Source organism: Mobula birostris, chromosome 19, assembly GCF_030028105.1.
Source record: "Mobula birostris isolate sMobBir1 chromosome 19, sMobBir1.hap1, whole genome shotgun sequence".
NCBI lineage: Eukaryota > Metazoa > Chordata > Chondrichthyes > Myliobatiformes > Myliobatidae > Mobula > Mobula birostris.
In genome coordinates, this window is record NC_092388.1 from 51,062,662 (window position 1) to 51,076,655 (window position 13,994).

The window sequence follows — 13,994 nt, forward strand, 5'->3', positions numbered from 1 at the left end:
CTGGCTCTGGAGGTTCCAAGTATCAAGTCCTGGCCCTGGAGGTTCGAAGTACAAGTATCAAATCCTGGCCCTGGAGGTTCCAAGTATCAAGTTCTGACTTTGGAGGTTCCAAGTATCAAGTCCTGGCTCAGGAGGTTCCAAGTATCAAGTATCAAGTCCTGGCCCTGGCAGTTCCAAGTATCAAGTATCAAGTCCTGGCCCTGGCGGTTCCAAGTATCAAGTATCAAGTCCTGGCCCTGGAGGATCCAAGTATCAATTCCTGGCCCCGGAGATTCCAAGTATCAAGTACCAAGTCCTAGCACTGGAGGGTCCAAGTATCAAGTATCAAGTCGTGGCCCTGGTGGTTCCAAGTATGAAGTCCTGGCTCTGGAGGTTCCAAGTATCAAGTCTTAAGTCCTGGCCCTGGAGGTTCAAACTATCAAGTCTCAAGTCCTGGCCCTGGAGGTACCAAGTATCAAGTCCTGGCTCTGAAGGTTCCAAGCATCAAGTATCAAGTCCTGGCACTGGAGGGTCCAAGTATCAAGTATCAAGTCGTGGCCCTGGAGGTTCCAAGTATCAAGTCCTGGCCCTGGAGGTTCCAAGTATCAAGTATCAATTCCTGGCCCCGGAGCTTCCAAGTATCAAGTACCAAGTCCTAGCACTGGAGGGTCCAAGTATCAAGTATCAAGTCGTGGCCCTGGTGGTTCCAAGTATGAAGTCCTGGCTCTGGAGGTTCCAAGTATCAAGTCTTAAGTCCTGGCCCTGGAGGTTCAAACTATCAAGTCTCAACTCCTGGCCCTGGAGGTACCAAGTATCAAGTCCTGGCTCTGAAGGTTCCAAGTATCAAGTCCTGGCTCTGGAGGTTCCAAGTATCAAGTATCAACTCTTGGCCCTGGCGGTTCCAAGTATCAAGTCCTGGCCCTAGAGGTTGCAACTATAAAGTATCAAGTCCTGGCCCTGGAGGTTCGAAGTATCAAATATCAAGTCTTGGCCCCGGAGGTTCCAAGTATCAAGTCCTGGCTGTGGAGGTTCCAAGTAGCAAGTCCTGGCCCTGGCAGTTCCAAGTATCAAGTATCAAGTCCTGGCCCTGGCAGTTCCAAGTATCAAGTATGAAGTCCTGGCCCTGGCGGTTCCAAGTATCAAGTATCAAGTCCTGGCCCTGGAGGATCCAAGTATCAAGTCCTGGCCCCGGAGCTTCCAAGTATCAAGTGCCAAGTCCTAGCACTGGAGGGACCCAGTATCAAGTATCAAGTCGTGGCCCTGGAGGTTTCAAGTATGAAGTCCTGGCTCTGGAGGTTCCAAGTATCAAGTATCAAGTCCTGGTCCTAGAGGGTCCAAGTATCAAGTATCAAGTCCTGGCCCTAGAGGTTCCAAGTATCAAGTATCAAGTCCTGGCCCTGGAGGTTCCAAGTATGAATTCCTGGCACTGGAGTTTCCAAGAATCAAGACCTGGCCCTGGGGGTTCCATGTATAAAGACTTGGCTCTGGAGGTTCCAAGTATGAAGTCCTGGCTCTGGAGGTTCCAAGTATCAAGTCCTGGCTCTGGAGGTTCCAAGTATAAAGACCTGGCTCTGGAGGTTTCAAGTATCAAGTCTTAAGTCCTGACCCTGGAGGTTCAAACTATCAAGTCTCAAGTCCTGGCACTGGAGGTACCAAGTATAAAGTCTTGGCTCTGGTGGATCCAAGTATCAAGTCCTGGCTCTGGAGGTTCCAAGTATCAAGTCCTGGCTCTGGCAGATCCAAGTATCAAGTATCAAGTCCTGTCCCTGGCAGTTCCAAGTATCATGTACAAAGTCCTGGCCCTGGCAGTTCCAAGTATCAAGTATAAAGTCCTGGCCCTGGCGGTTCCAAGTATCAAGTCCTGGCTCTGGAGGTTCCAAGTATCAAGTATGAAGTCCTGGCCCTGGTGGTTCCAAGTATCAAGTATTAAGACCTGGCTCTGGAGGTTCCAAGTATCAAGTCCTGGCCCTGGAGGTTCGAAGTACAAGTATCAAATCCTTGACCTGGAGGTTCCAAGTATCAAGTTCTGACTTTGGAGGTTCCAAGTATCAAGTCCTGGCTCAGGAGGTTCGAAGTATCAAGTATCAAGTCCTGACGCTGGCGGTTCCAAGTATCGAGTATCAAGTCCTGTCCCTGGCAGTTCCAGCTATCATGTATCAAGTCCTGGCCCTAGAGATTCCAAGTATCAAGTATCAAGTCCTGGCTGTGTAGGTACCAAGAATCAGGTCCTGGCCCTGGAGGTTCCAAGTGTCAAGTCCTGGCCCTGGAGGTTCCAAGTATCAATTATCAAGTCCTGGCCCTGGAGGTTTGAAGTACCAACTATCAATGCCTGGCCCGGGAATTTGCAAGTATCATGTCCTGGCTGTGGAGGTTCCAAGCATCAAGTTCTGGCTTTGTAGGTTCCAAGTATCAAGTTCTTGCTCTGGATGTTCGAAGTATCAAGTCCTGGCCCTGGAGGTTTGAAATATCAAATGTCAAGTCCTGGCCCTGGAGGTTGCAAGTATCAAGTCCTGGCTGTGGAAGTTCCAAGTATCAAAACCTGGCCCTGGAGGTTACAAGTATCAAATCCTGGCTCTGGAGGTTCCAAGTATTGAGTCCTTGCTGTTGAGCTTCCAAGTATCAAGTCCTGGCCCTGGAGGTTCGAAGCATCAAGTATCAAGTCCTGGCCCTGGAGGTTCCAAGTATCAAGTCCTGGCCCTGGAGGTTCCAAGTATCAAATCCTGGCTCTGGAGGTTCCAAGTATCAAGTTCTAACTCAGGATGTTCTAAGTATCAAGTCCTGGCCCTGGAGGTTTGAAATATCAAATGTCAAGTCCTGGCCCTGGAGGTTGCAAGTATCAAGTCCTGGCTGTGGAAGTTCCAAGTATCAAAACCTGGCCCTGGAGGTTACAAGTATCAAATCCTGGCTCTGGAGGTTCCAAGTATTGAGTCCTTGCTGTTGAGCTTCCAAGTATCAAGTCCTGGCCCTGGAGGTTCGAAGCATCAAGTATCAAGTCCTGGCCCTGGAGGTTCCAAGTATCAAGTCCTGGCCCTGGAGGTTCCAAGTATCAAATCCTGGCTCTGGAGGTTCCAAGTATCAAGTTCTAACTCAGGATGTTCTAAGTATCAAGTCCTGGCCCTGGAGGTTCCAAGTCTTAAGTACTGTCCCTAGAGGTTCCAAGTATCAAGTCCTATCCCTGGCAGTTCCAAGTATCAAGTATCAAGTCCTGGCCCTGGCGGTTCCAAGTATCAAGTATCAAGTCCTGGCCCTGGAGGATCCAAGTATCAATTCCTGGCCCCGGAGCTTCCAAGTATCAAGTACCAAGTCCTAGCACTGGAGGGTCCAATTATCAAGTATCAAGTCGTGGCCCTGGTGGTTCCAAGTATGAAGTCCTGGCTCTGGAGGTTCCAAGTATCAGGTCTTAAGTCCTGGCCCTGGAGGTTCAAACATTCAAGTCTCAAGTCCTGGCCCTGGAGGTACCAAGTATCAAGACCTGTCCCTGGAGGTTCCAAGTATAAAGTCTTGGCTCTGGCGGTTCCAAGTATCAAGTCCTGGCTCTGGAGGTTCCAAGTATCAAGTCCTGGCTCTGGCAGTTCCAAGTATCAAGTATCAAGTCCTGTCCCTGGCAGTTCCAAGTATCAAGTACCAAGTCCTGGCCCTGGCAGTTCCAAGTATCAAATATAAAGTGCTGGCCCTGGCGGTTCCAAGTATCAACTCCTGGCTCTGGAGGTTCCAAGTATCAAGTATGAAGTCCTGGCCCTGGTGGTTCCAAGTATCAAGTATTAAGACCTGGCTCTGGAGGTTCCAAGTATCAAGTCCTGGCCCTGGAGTTTCGAAGTACAAGTATCAAATCCTGGCCCTGGAGGTTCCAAGTATCAAGTTCTGACTTTGGAGGTTCCAAGTATCAAGTCCTGGCTCAGGAGGTTCCAAGTATCAAGTATCAAGTCCTGGCCCTGGCAGTTCCAAGTATCAAGTATCAAGTCCTGGCCCTGGCAGATCCAAGTATCAAGTATCAAGTCCTGGCCCTGGCAGTTCCAAGTATCAAGTATCAAGTCCTGGCCCTGGCGGTTCCAAGTATCAGGTATCAAGTCCTGGCCCTGGAGGATGCAAGTATCAAGTCCTGGCCCCGGAGCTTCCAAGTATCAAGTACCAAGTCCTAGCACTGGAGGGTCCAAGTATCAAGTATCAAGTCGTGTCCATGGAGGTTCCAAGTATGAAGTCCTGGCTCTGGAGGTTCCAAGTATCAAGTCCTGGCTCTGGAGGTTCCAAGTATAAAGACCTGGCTCTGGAGGTTTCAAGTATCAAGTCTTAAGTCCTGGCCCTGGAGGTTCAAACTATCAAGTCTCAAGTCCTGGCCCTGGAGGTTCCAAGTATGAATTCCTGGCACTGGAGTTTCCAAGAATCAAGACCTGGCCCTGGAGGTTCCAAGTATAAAGTCTTGGCTCTGGCGGTTCCAAGTATCAAGTCCTGGCTCTGGCAGTTCCAAGTATCAAGTATCAAGTCCTGTCCCTGGCAGTTCCAAGTATCAAGTACCAAGTCCTGGCCCTGGCAGTTCCAAGTATCAAATATAAAGTGCTGGCCCTGGCGGTTCCAAGTATCAACTCCTGGCTCTGGAGGTTCCAAGTATCAAGTATGAAGTCCAGGCCCCGGAGCTTCCAAGTATCAAGTACCAAGTCCTAGCACTGGAGGGTCCAAGTATCAAGTATCAAGTTGTGGCCCTGGAGGTTCCAAGTATGAAGTCCTGGCTCTGAAGGTTCCAAGCATCAAGTATCAAGTCCTGGCACTGGAGGGTCCAAGTATCAAGTATCAAGTCGTGGCCCTGGAGGTTCCAAGTATCAAGTCCTGGCTCTGGAGTTTCCAAGTATCAAGTCTTAAGTCCTGGCCCAGGAGGTTCAAACTATCAATTCTCAAGTCCTGGCCCTGGAGGTACCAAGTATCAAGTCCTGGCTCTGAAGGTTCCAAGTATCAAGTCCTGGCTCTGGAGGTTCCAAGTATCAAGTATCAAGTCTTGGCCCTGGCGGTTCCAAGTATCAAGTCCTGGCCCTAGAGGTTGCAACTATAAAGTATCAAGTCCTGGCCCTGGAGGTTCGAAGTATCAAATATCAAGTCTTGGCCCCGGAGGCTCCAAGTATCAAGTCCTGGCTGTGGAGGTTCCAAGTAGCAAGTCCTGGCCCTGGCAGTTCCAAGTATCATGTATCAAGTCCTGGCCCTGGCAGTTCCAAGTATCAAGTATCAAGTCCTGGCCCTGGCAGATCCAAGTATCAAGTCCTGGCTCTGGAGGTTCCAAGTATCAAGTCCTGGCCCTGGCAGTTCCAAGTATCAAGTATCAAGTCCTGGCCCTGGCGGTTCCAAGTATCAAGTATCAAGTCCTGGCCCTGGAGGATCCAAGTATCAAGTCCTGGCCCCGGAGCTTCCAAGTATCAAGTACCAAGTCCTAGCACTGGAGGGTCCCAGTATCAAGTATCAAGTCGTGGCCCTGGAGGTTTCAAGTATCAAGTCCTGGCTCTGGCGGTTCCAAGTATCGAGTATCAAGTCCTGTCCCTGGCAGTTCCAACTATCAAGTATCAAGTCCTGGCCCTAGAGGTTCCAAGTATCAAGTATCAAGTCCTGGCTGTGTAGGTACCAAGAATCAGGTCCTGGCCCTTGAGGTTCCAAGTGTCAAGTCCTGGCCCTGGAGGTTCCAAGTATCAATTATCAAGTCCTGTCCCTGGCAGTTCCAACTATCAAGTATCAAGTCCTGGCCCTAGAGGTTCCAAGTATCAAGTATCAAGTCCTGGCTGTGTAGGTACCAAGAATCAGGTCCTGGCCCTTGAGGTTCCAAGTGTCAAGTCCTGGCTCTGGAGGTTCCAAGTATCAAGTCCTGGCTCTGGAGGTTCCAAGTATAAAGACCTGGCTCTGGAGGTTTCAAGTATCAAGTCTTAAGTCCTGGCCCTGGAGGTTCAAACTATCAAGTCTCAAGTCCTGGCCCTGGAGGTTCCAAGTATGAATTCCTGGCACTGGAGTTTCCAAGAATCAAGACCTGGCCCTGGAGGTTCCAAGTATAAAGTCTTGGCTCTGGCGGTTCCAAGTATCAAGTCCTGGCTCTGGAGGTTCCAAGTATCAAGTCCTGGCTCTGGCAGTTTCAAGTATCAAGTATCAAGTCCTGTCCCTGGCAGTTCCAAGTATCAAGTACCAAGTCCTGGCCCTGGCAGTTCCAAGTATCAAATATAAAGTGCTGGCCCTGGCGGTTCCAAGTATCAACTCCTGGCTCTGGAGTTTCCAAGTATCAAGTATGAAGTCCTGGCCCTGGTGGTTCCAAGTATCAAGTATTAAGACCTGGCTCTGGAGGTTCCAAGTATCAAGTCCTGGCCCTGGAGGTTCGAAGTACAAGTATCAACTCCTGGCCCTGGAGGTTCCAAGTATCAAGTTCTGACTTTGGAGGTTCCAAGTATCAAGTCCTGGCTCAGGAGGTTCCAAGTATCAAGTATCAAGTCCTGGCCCTGGCAGTTCCAAGTATCAAGTATCAAGTCCTGGCCCTGGCGGTTCCAAGTATCAAGTATCAAGTCCTGGCCCTGGAGGATCCAAGTATCAATTCCTGGCCCCGGAGCTTCCAAGTATCAAGTACCAAGTCCTAGCACTGGAGGGTCCAAGTATCAAGTATCAAGTCGTGGCCCTGGTGGTTCCAAGTATGAAGTCCTGGCTCTGGAGGTTCCAAGTATCAAGTCTTAAGTCCTGGCCCTGGAGGTTCAAACTATCAAGTCTCAAGTCCTGGCCCTGGAGGTACCAAGTATCAAGTCCTGGCTCTGAAGGTTCCAAGCATCAAGTATCAAGTCCTGGCCCTGGCAGTTCCAAGTATCAAGTATCAAGTCCTGGCCCTGGCAGATCCAAGTATCAAGTATCAAGTCCTGGCCCTGGCAGTTCCAAGTATCAAGTATCAAGTCCTGGCCCTGGCGGTTCCAAGTATCAAGTATCAAGTCCTGGCCCTGGAGGATGCAAGTATCAAGTCCTGGCCCCGGAGCTTCCAAGTATCAAGTACCAAGTCCTAGCACTGGAGGGTCCAAGTATCAAGTATCAAGTCGTGGCCCTGGTGGTTCCAAGTATGAAGTCCTGGCTCTGGAGGTTCCAAGTATCAAGTCTTAAGTCCTGGCCCTGGAGGTTCAAACTATCAAGTCTCAAGTCCTGGCCCTGGAGGTACCAAGTATCAAGTCCTGGCTCTGAAGGTTCCAAGCATCAAGTATCAAGTCCTGGCACTGGAGGGTCCAAGTATCAAGTATCAAGTCGTGGCCCTGGAGGTTCCAAGTATCAAGTCCTGGCTCTGGAGTTTCCAAGTATCAAGTCTTAAGTCCTGGCCCAGGAGGTTCAAACTATCAATTCTCAAGTCCTGGCCCTGGAGGTACCAAGTATCAAGTCCTGGCTCTGAAGGTTCCAAGTATCAAGTCCTGGCTCTGGAGGTTGCAACTATAAAGTATCAAGTCCTGGCCCTGGAGGTTCAAAGTATCAAATATCAAGTCTTGGCCCCGGAGGTTCCAAGTATCAAGTCCTGGCTGTGGAGGTTCCAAGTAGCAAGTCCTGGCCCTGGCAGTTCCAAGTATCAAGTATCAAGTCCTGGCCCTGGCAGTTCCAAGTATCAAGTATCAAGTCCTGGCCCTGGCGGTTCCAAGTATCAAGTATCAAGTCCTGGCCCTGGAGGATCCAAGTATCAAGTCCTGGCCCCGGAGCTTCCAAGTATCAAGTGCCAAGTCCTAGCACTGGAGGGACCCAGTATCAAGTATCAAGTCGTGGCCCTGGAGGTTTCAAGTATGAAGTCCTGGCACTGGAGGGTCCAAGTATCAAGTATCAAGTCGTGGCCCTGGAGGTTCCAAGTATCAAGTCCTGGCCCTGGAGGTTCCAAGTATCAAGTATCAATTCCTGGCCCCGGAGCTTCCAAGTATCAAGTACCAAGTCCTAGCACTGGAGGGTCCAAGTATCAAGTATCAAGTCGTGGCCCTGGTGGTTCCAAGTATGAAGTCCTGGCTCTGGAGGTTCCAAGTATCAAGTATCAAGTCCTGGCCCTGGAGGATCCAAGTATCAAGTCCTGGCCCCGGAGCTTCCAAGTATCAAGTACCAAGTCCTAGCACTGGAGGGTCCCAGTATCAAGTATCAAGTCGTGGCCCTGGAGGTTTCAAGTATCAAGTCCTGGCTCTGGCGGTTCCAAGTATCGAGTATCAAGTCCTGTCCCTGGCAGTTCCAACTATCAAGTATCAAGTCCTGGCCCTAGAGGTTCCAAGTATCAAGTATCAAGTCCTGGCTGTGTAGGTACCAAGAATCAGGTCCTGGCCCTTGAGGTTCCAAGTGTCAAGTCCTGGCCCTGGAGGTTCCAAGTATCAATTATCAAGTCCTGGCTCTGGAGGTTCCAAGTATCAAGTCCTGGCTCTGGAGGTTCCAAGTATAAAGACCTGGCTCTGGAGGTTTCAAGTATCAAGTCTTAAGTCCTGGCCCTGGAGGTTCAAACTATCAAGTCTCAAGTCCTGGCCCTGGAGGTTCCAAGTATGAATTCCTGGCACTGGAGTTTCCAAGAATCAAGACCTGGCCCTGGAGGTTCCAAGTATAAAGTCTTGGCTCTGGCGGTTCCAAGTATCAAGTCCTGGCTCTGGAGGTTCCAAGTATCAAGTCCTGGCTCTGGCAGTTTCAAGTATCAAGTATCAAGTCCTGTCCCTGGCAGTTCCAAGTATCAAGTACCAAGTCCTGGCCCTGGCAGTTCCAAGTATCAAATATAAAGTGCTGGCCCTGGCGGTTCCAAGTATCAACTCCTGGCTCTGGAGTTTCCAAGTATCAAGTATGAAGTCCTGGCCCTGGTGGTTCCAAGTATCAAGTATTAAGACCTGGCTCTGGAGGTTCCAAGTATCAAGTCCTGGCCCTGGAGGTTCGAAGTACAAGTATCAAATCCTGGCCCTGGAGGTTCCAAGTATCAAGTTCTGACTTTGGAGGTTCCAAGTATCAAGTCCTGGCTCAGGAGGTTCCAAGTATCAAGTATCAAGTCCTGGCCCTGGCAGTTCCAAGTATCAAGTATCAAGTCCTGGCCCTGGCGGTTCCAAGTATCAAGTATCAAGTCCTGGCCCTGGAGGATCCAAGTATCAATTCCTGGCCCCGGAGCTTCCAAGTATCAAGTACCAAGTCCTAGCACTGGAGGGTCCAAGTATCAAGTATCAAGTCGTGGCCCTGGTGGTTCCAAGTATGAAGTCCTGGCTCTGGAGGTTCCAAGTATCAAGTCTTAAGTCCTGGCCCTGGAGGTTCAAACTATCAAGTCTCAAGTCCTGGCCCTGGAGGTACCAAGTATCAAGTCCTGGCTCTGAAGGTTCCAAGCATCAAGTATCAAGTCCTGGCCCTGGCAGTTCCAAGTATCAAGTATCAAGTCCTGGCCCTGGCAGATCCAAGTATCAAGTATCAAGTCCTGGCCCTGGCAGTTCCAAGTATCAAGTATCAAGTCCTGGCCCTGGCGGTTCCAAGTATCAAGTATCAAGTCCTGGCCCTGGAGGATGCAAGTATCAAGTCCTGGCCCCGGAGCTTCCAAGTATCAAGTACCAAGTCCTAGCACTGGAGGGTCCAAGTATCAAGTATCAAGTCGTGGCCCTGGTGGTTCCAAGTATGAAGTCCTGGCTCTGGAGGTTCCAAGTATCAAGTCTTAAGTCCTGGCCCTGGAGGTTCAAACTATCAAGTCTCAAGTCCTGGCCCTGGAGGTACCAAGTATCAAGTCCTGGCTCTGAAGGTTCCAAGTATCAAGTATCAAGTCGTGGCCCTGGAGGTTCCAAGTATCAAGTCCTGGCTCTGGAGTTTCCAAGTATCAAGTCTTAAGTCCTGGCCCAGGAGGTTCAAACTATCAATTCTCAAGTCCTGGCCCTGGAGGTACCAAGTATCAAGTCCTGGCTCTGAAGGTTCCAAGTATCAAGTCCTGGCTCTGGAGGTTGCAACTATAAAGTATCAAGTCCTGGCCCTGGAGGTTCGAAGTATCAAATATCAAGTCTTGGCCCCGGAGGTTCCAAGTATCAAGTCCTGGCTGTGGAGGTTCCAAGTATCAAGTCCTGGCCCTGGAGGATCCAAGTATCAAGTCCTGGCCCCGGAGCTTCCAAGTATCAAGTACCAAGTCCTAGCACTGGAGGGTCCCAGTATCAAGTATCAAGTCGTGGCCCTGGAGGTTTCAAGTATCAAGTCCTGGCTCTGGCGGTTCCAAGTATCGAGTATCAAGTCCTGTCCCTGGCAGTTCCAACTATCAAGTATCAAGTCCTGGCCCTGGAGGATCCAAGTATCAAGTATCAAGTCGTGGCCCTGGTTGTTCCAAGTATGAAGTCCTGGCTCTGGAGGTTCCAAGTATCAAGTATCAAGTCCTGGCCCTGGCGGTTCCAAGTATCAAGTATCAATTCCTGGCCCCGGAGCTTCCAAGTATCAAGTACCAAGTCCTAGCACTGGAGGGTCCAAGTATCAAGTATCAAGTCGTGGCCCTGGTGGTTCCAAGTATGAAGTCCTGGCTCTGGAGGTTCCAAGTATCAAGTATCAAGTCCTGGCCCTGGCGGTTCCAAGTATCAAGTATCAAGTCCTGGCCCTGGAGGATCCAAGTATCAAGTCCTGGCCCCGGAGCTTCCAAGTATCAAGTACCAAGTCCTAGCACTGGAGGGTCCCAGTATCAAGTATCAAGTCGTGGCCCTGGAGGTTTCAAGTATCAAGTCCTGGCTCTGGCAGTTCCAAGTATCGAGTATCAAGTCCTGTCCCTGGCAGTTCCAACTATCAAGTATCAAGTCCTGGCCCTAGATGTTCCAAGTATCAAGTATCAAGTCCTGGCTGTGTAGGTACCAAGAATCAGGTCCTGGCCCTTGAGGTTCCAAGTGTCAAGTCCTGGCCCTGGAGGTTCCAAGTATCAATTATCAAGTCCTGGCCCTGGAGGTTCCAAGTATGAAGTCCTGGCTCTGGAGGTTCCAAGTATCAAGTCCTGGCTCTGGAGGTTCCAAGTATAAAGACCTGGCTCTGGAGGTTTCAAGTATCAAGTCTTAAGTCCTGGCCCTGGAGGTTCAAACTATCAAGTCTCAAGTCCTGGCCCTGGAGGTTCCAAGTATGAATTCCTGGCACTGGAGTTTCCAAGAATCAAGACCTGGCCCTGGAGGTTCCAAGTAAAAAGTCTTGGCTCTGGCGGTTCCAAGTATCAAGTCCTGGCTCTGGAGGTTCCAAGTATCAAGTCCTGGCTCTGGCAGTTTCAAGTATCAAGTATCAAGTCCTGTCCCTGGCAGTTCCAAGTATCAAGTACCAAGTCCTGGCCCTGGCAGTTCCAAGTATCAAATATAAAGTGCTGGCCCTGGCGGTTCCAAGTATCAACTCCTGGCTCTGGAGTTTCCAAGTATCAAGTATGAAGTCCTGTCCCTGGCAGTTCCAACTATCAAGTATCAAGTCCTGGCCCTAGAGGTTCCAAGTATCAAGTATCAAGTCCTGGCTGTGTAGGTACCAAGAATCAGGTCCTGGCCCTTGAGGTTCCAAGTGTCAAGTCCTGGCCCTGGAGGTTCCAAGTATCAATTATCAAGTCCTGGCCCTGGAGGTTCCAAGTATGAAGTCCTGGCTCTGGAGGTTCCAAGTATCAAGTCCTGGCTCTGGAGGTTCCAAGTATAAAGACCTGGCTCTGGAGGTTTCAAGTATCAAGTCTTAAGTCCTGGCCCTGGAGGTTCAAACTATCAAGTCTCAAGTCCTGGCCCTGGAGGTTCCAAGTATGAATTCCTGGCACTGGAGTTTCCAAGAATCAAGACCTGGCCCTGGAGGTTCCAAGTATAAAGTCTTGGCTCTGGCGGTTCCAAGTATCAAGTCCTGGCTCTGGAGGTTCCAAGTATCAAGTCCTGGCTCTGGCAGTTTCAAGTATCAAGTATCAAGTCCTGTCCCTGGCAGTTCCAAGTATCAAGTACCAAGTCCTGGCCCTGGCAGTTCCAAGTATCAAATATAAAGTGCTGGCCCTGGCGGTTCCAAGTATCAACTCCTGGCTCTGGAGTTTCCAAGTATCAAGTATGAAGTCCTGGCCCTGGTGGTTCCAAGTATCAAGTATTAAGACCTGGCTCTGGAGGTTCCAAGTATCAAGTCCTGGCCCTGGAGGTTCGAAGTACAAGTATCAACTCCTGGCCCTGGAGGTTCCAAGTATCAAGTTCTGACTTTGGAGGTTCCAAGTATCAAGTCCTGGCTCAGGAGGTTCCAAGTATCAAGTATCAAGTCCTGGCCCTGGCAGTTCCAAGTATCAAGTATCAAGTCCTGGCCCTGGCGGTTCCAAGTATCAAGTATCAAGTCCTGGCCCTGGAGGATCCAAGTATCAATTCCTGGCCCCGGAGCTTCCAAGTATCAAGTACCAAGTCCTAGCACTGGAGGGTCCAAGTATCAAGTATCAAGTCGTGGCCCTGGTGGTTCCAAGTATGAAGTCCTGGCTCTGGAGGTTCCAAGTATCAAGTCTTAAGTCCTGGCCCTGGAGGTTCAAACTATCAAGTCTCAAGTCCTGGCCCTGGAGGTACCAAGTATCAAGTCCTGGCTCTGAAGGTTCCAAGCATCAAGTATCAAGTCCTGGCCCTGGCAGTTCCAAGTATCAAGTATCAAGTCCTGGCCCTGGCAGATCCAAGTATCAAGTATCAAGTCCTGGCCCTGGCAGTTCCAAGTATCAAGTATCAAGTCCTGGCCCTGGCGGTTCCAAGTATCAAGTATCAAGTCCTGGCCCTGGAGGATGCAAGTATCAAGTCCTGGCCCCGGAGCTTCCAAGTATCAAGTACCAAGTCCTAGCACTGGAGGGTCCAAGTATCAAGTATCAAGTCGTGGCCCTGGTGGTTCCAAGTATGAAGTCCTGGCCCTGGAGGTTCCAAGTATCAAGTCTTAAGTCCTGGCCCTGGAGGTTCAAACTATCAAGTCTCAAGTCCTGGCCCTGGAGGTACCAAGTATCAAGTCCTGGCTCTGAAGGTTCCAAGTATCAAGTATCAAGTCGTGGCCCTGGAGGTTCCAAGTATCAAGTCCTGGCTCTGGAGTTTCCAAGTATCAAGTCTTAAGTCCTGGCCCAGGAGGTTCAAACTATCAATTCTCAAGTCCTGGCCCTGGAGGTACCAAGTATCAAGTCCTGGCTCTGAAGGTTCCAAGTATCAAGTCCTGGCTCTGGAGGTTGCAACTATAAAGTATCAAGTCCTGGCCCTGGAGGTTCGAAGTATCAAATATCAAGTCTTGGCCCCGGAGGTTCCAAGTATCAAGTCCTGGCTGTGGAGGTTCCAAGTATCAAGTCCTGGCCCTGGAGGATCCAAGTATCAAGTCCTGGCCCCGGAGCTTCCAAGTATCAAGTACCAAGTCCTAGCACTGGAGGGTCCCAGTATCAAGTATCAAGTCGTGGCCCTGGAGGTTTCAAGTATCAAGTCCTGGCTCTGGCGGTTCCAAGTATCGAGTATCAAGTCCTGTCCCTGGCAGTTCCAACTATCAAGTATCAAGTCCTGGCCCTGGAGGATCCAAGTATCAAGTATCTAGTCGTGGCCCTGGTTGTTCCAAGTATGAAGTCCTGGCTCTGGAGGTTCCAAGTATCAAGTATCAAGTCCTGGCCCTGGCGGTTCCAAGTATCAAGTATCAATTCCTGGCCCCGGAGCTTCCAAGTATCAAGTACCAAGTCCTAGCACTGGAGGGTCCAAGTATCAAGTATCAAGTCGTGGCCCTGGTGGTTCCAAGTATGAAGTCCTGGCTCTGGAGGTTCCAAGTATCAAGTATCAAGTCCTGGCCCTGGCGGTTCCAAGTATCAAGTATCAAGTCCTGGCCCTGGAGGATCCAAGTATCAAGTCCTGGCCCCGGAGCTTCCAAGTATCAAGTACCAAGTCCTAGCACTGGAGGGTCCCAGTATCAAGTATCAAGTCGTGGCCCTGGAGGTTTCAAGTATCAAGTCCTGGCTCTGGCGGTTCCAAGTATCGAGTATCAAGTCCTGTCCCTGGCAGTTCCAACTATCAAGTATCAAGTCCTGGCCCTAGAGGTTCCAAGTATCAAGTATCAAGTCCTGGCTGTGTAGGTACCAAGAATCAGGTCCTGGCCCTTGAGGTTCCAAGTGT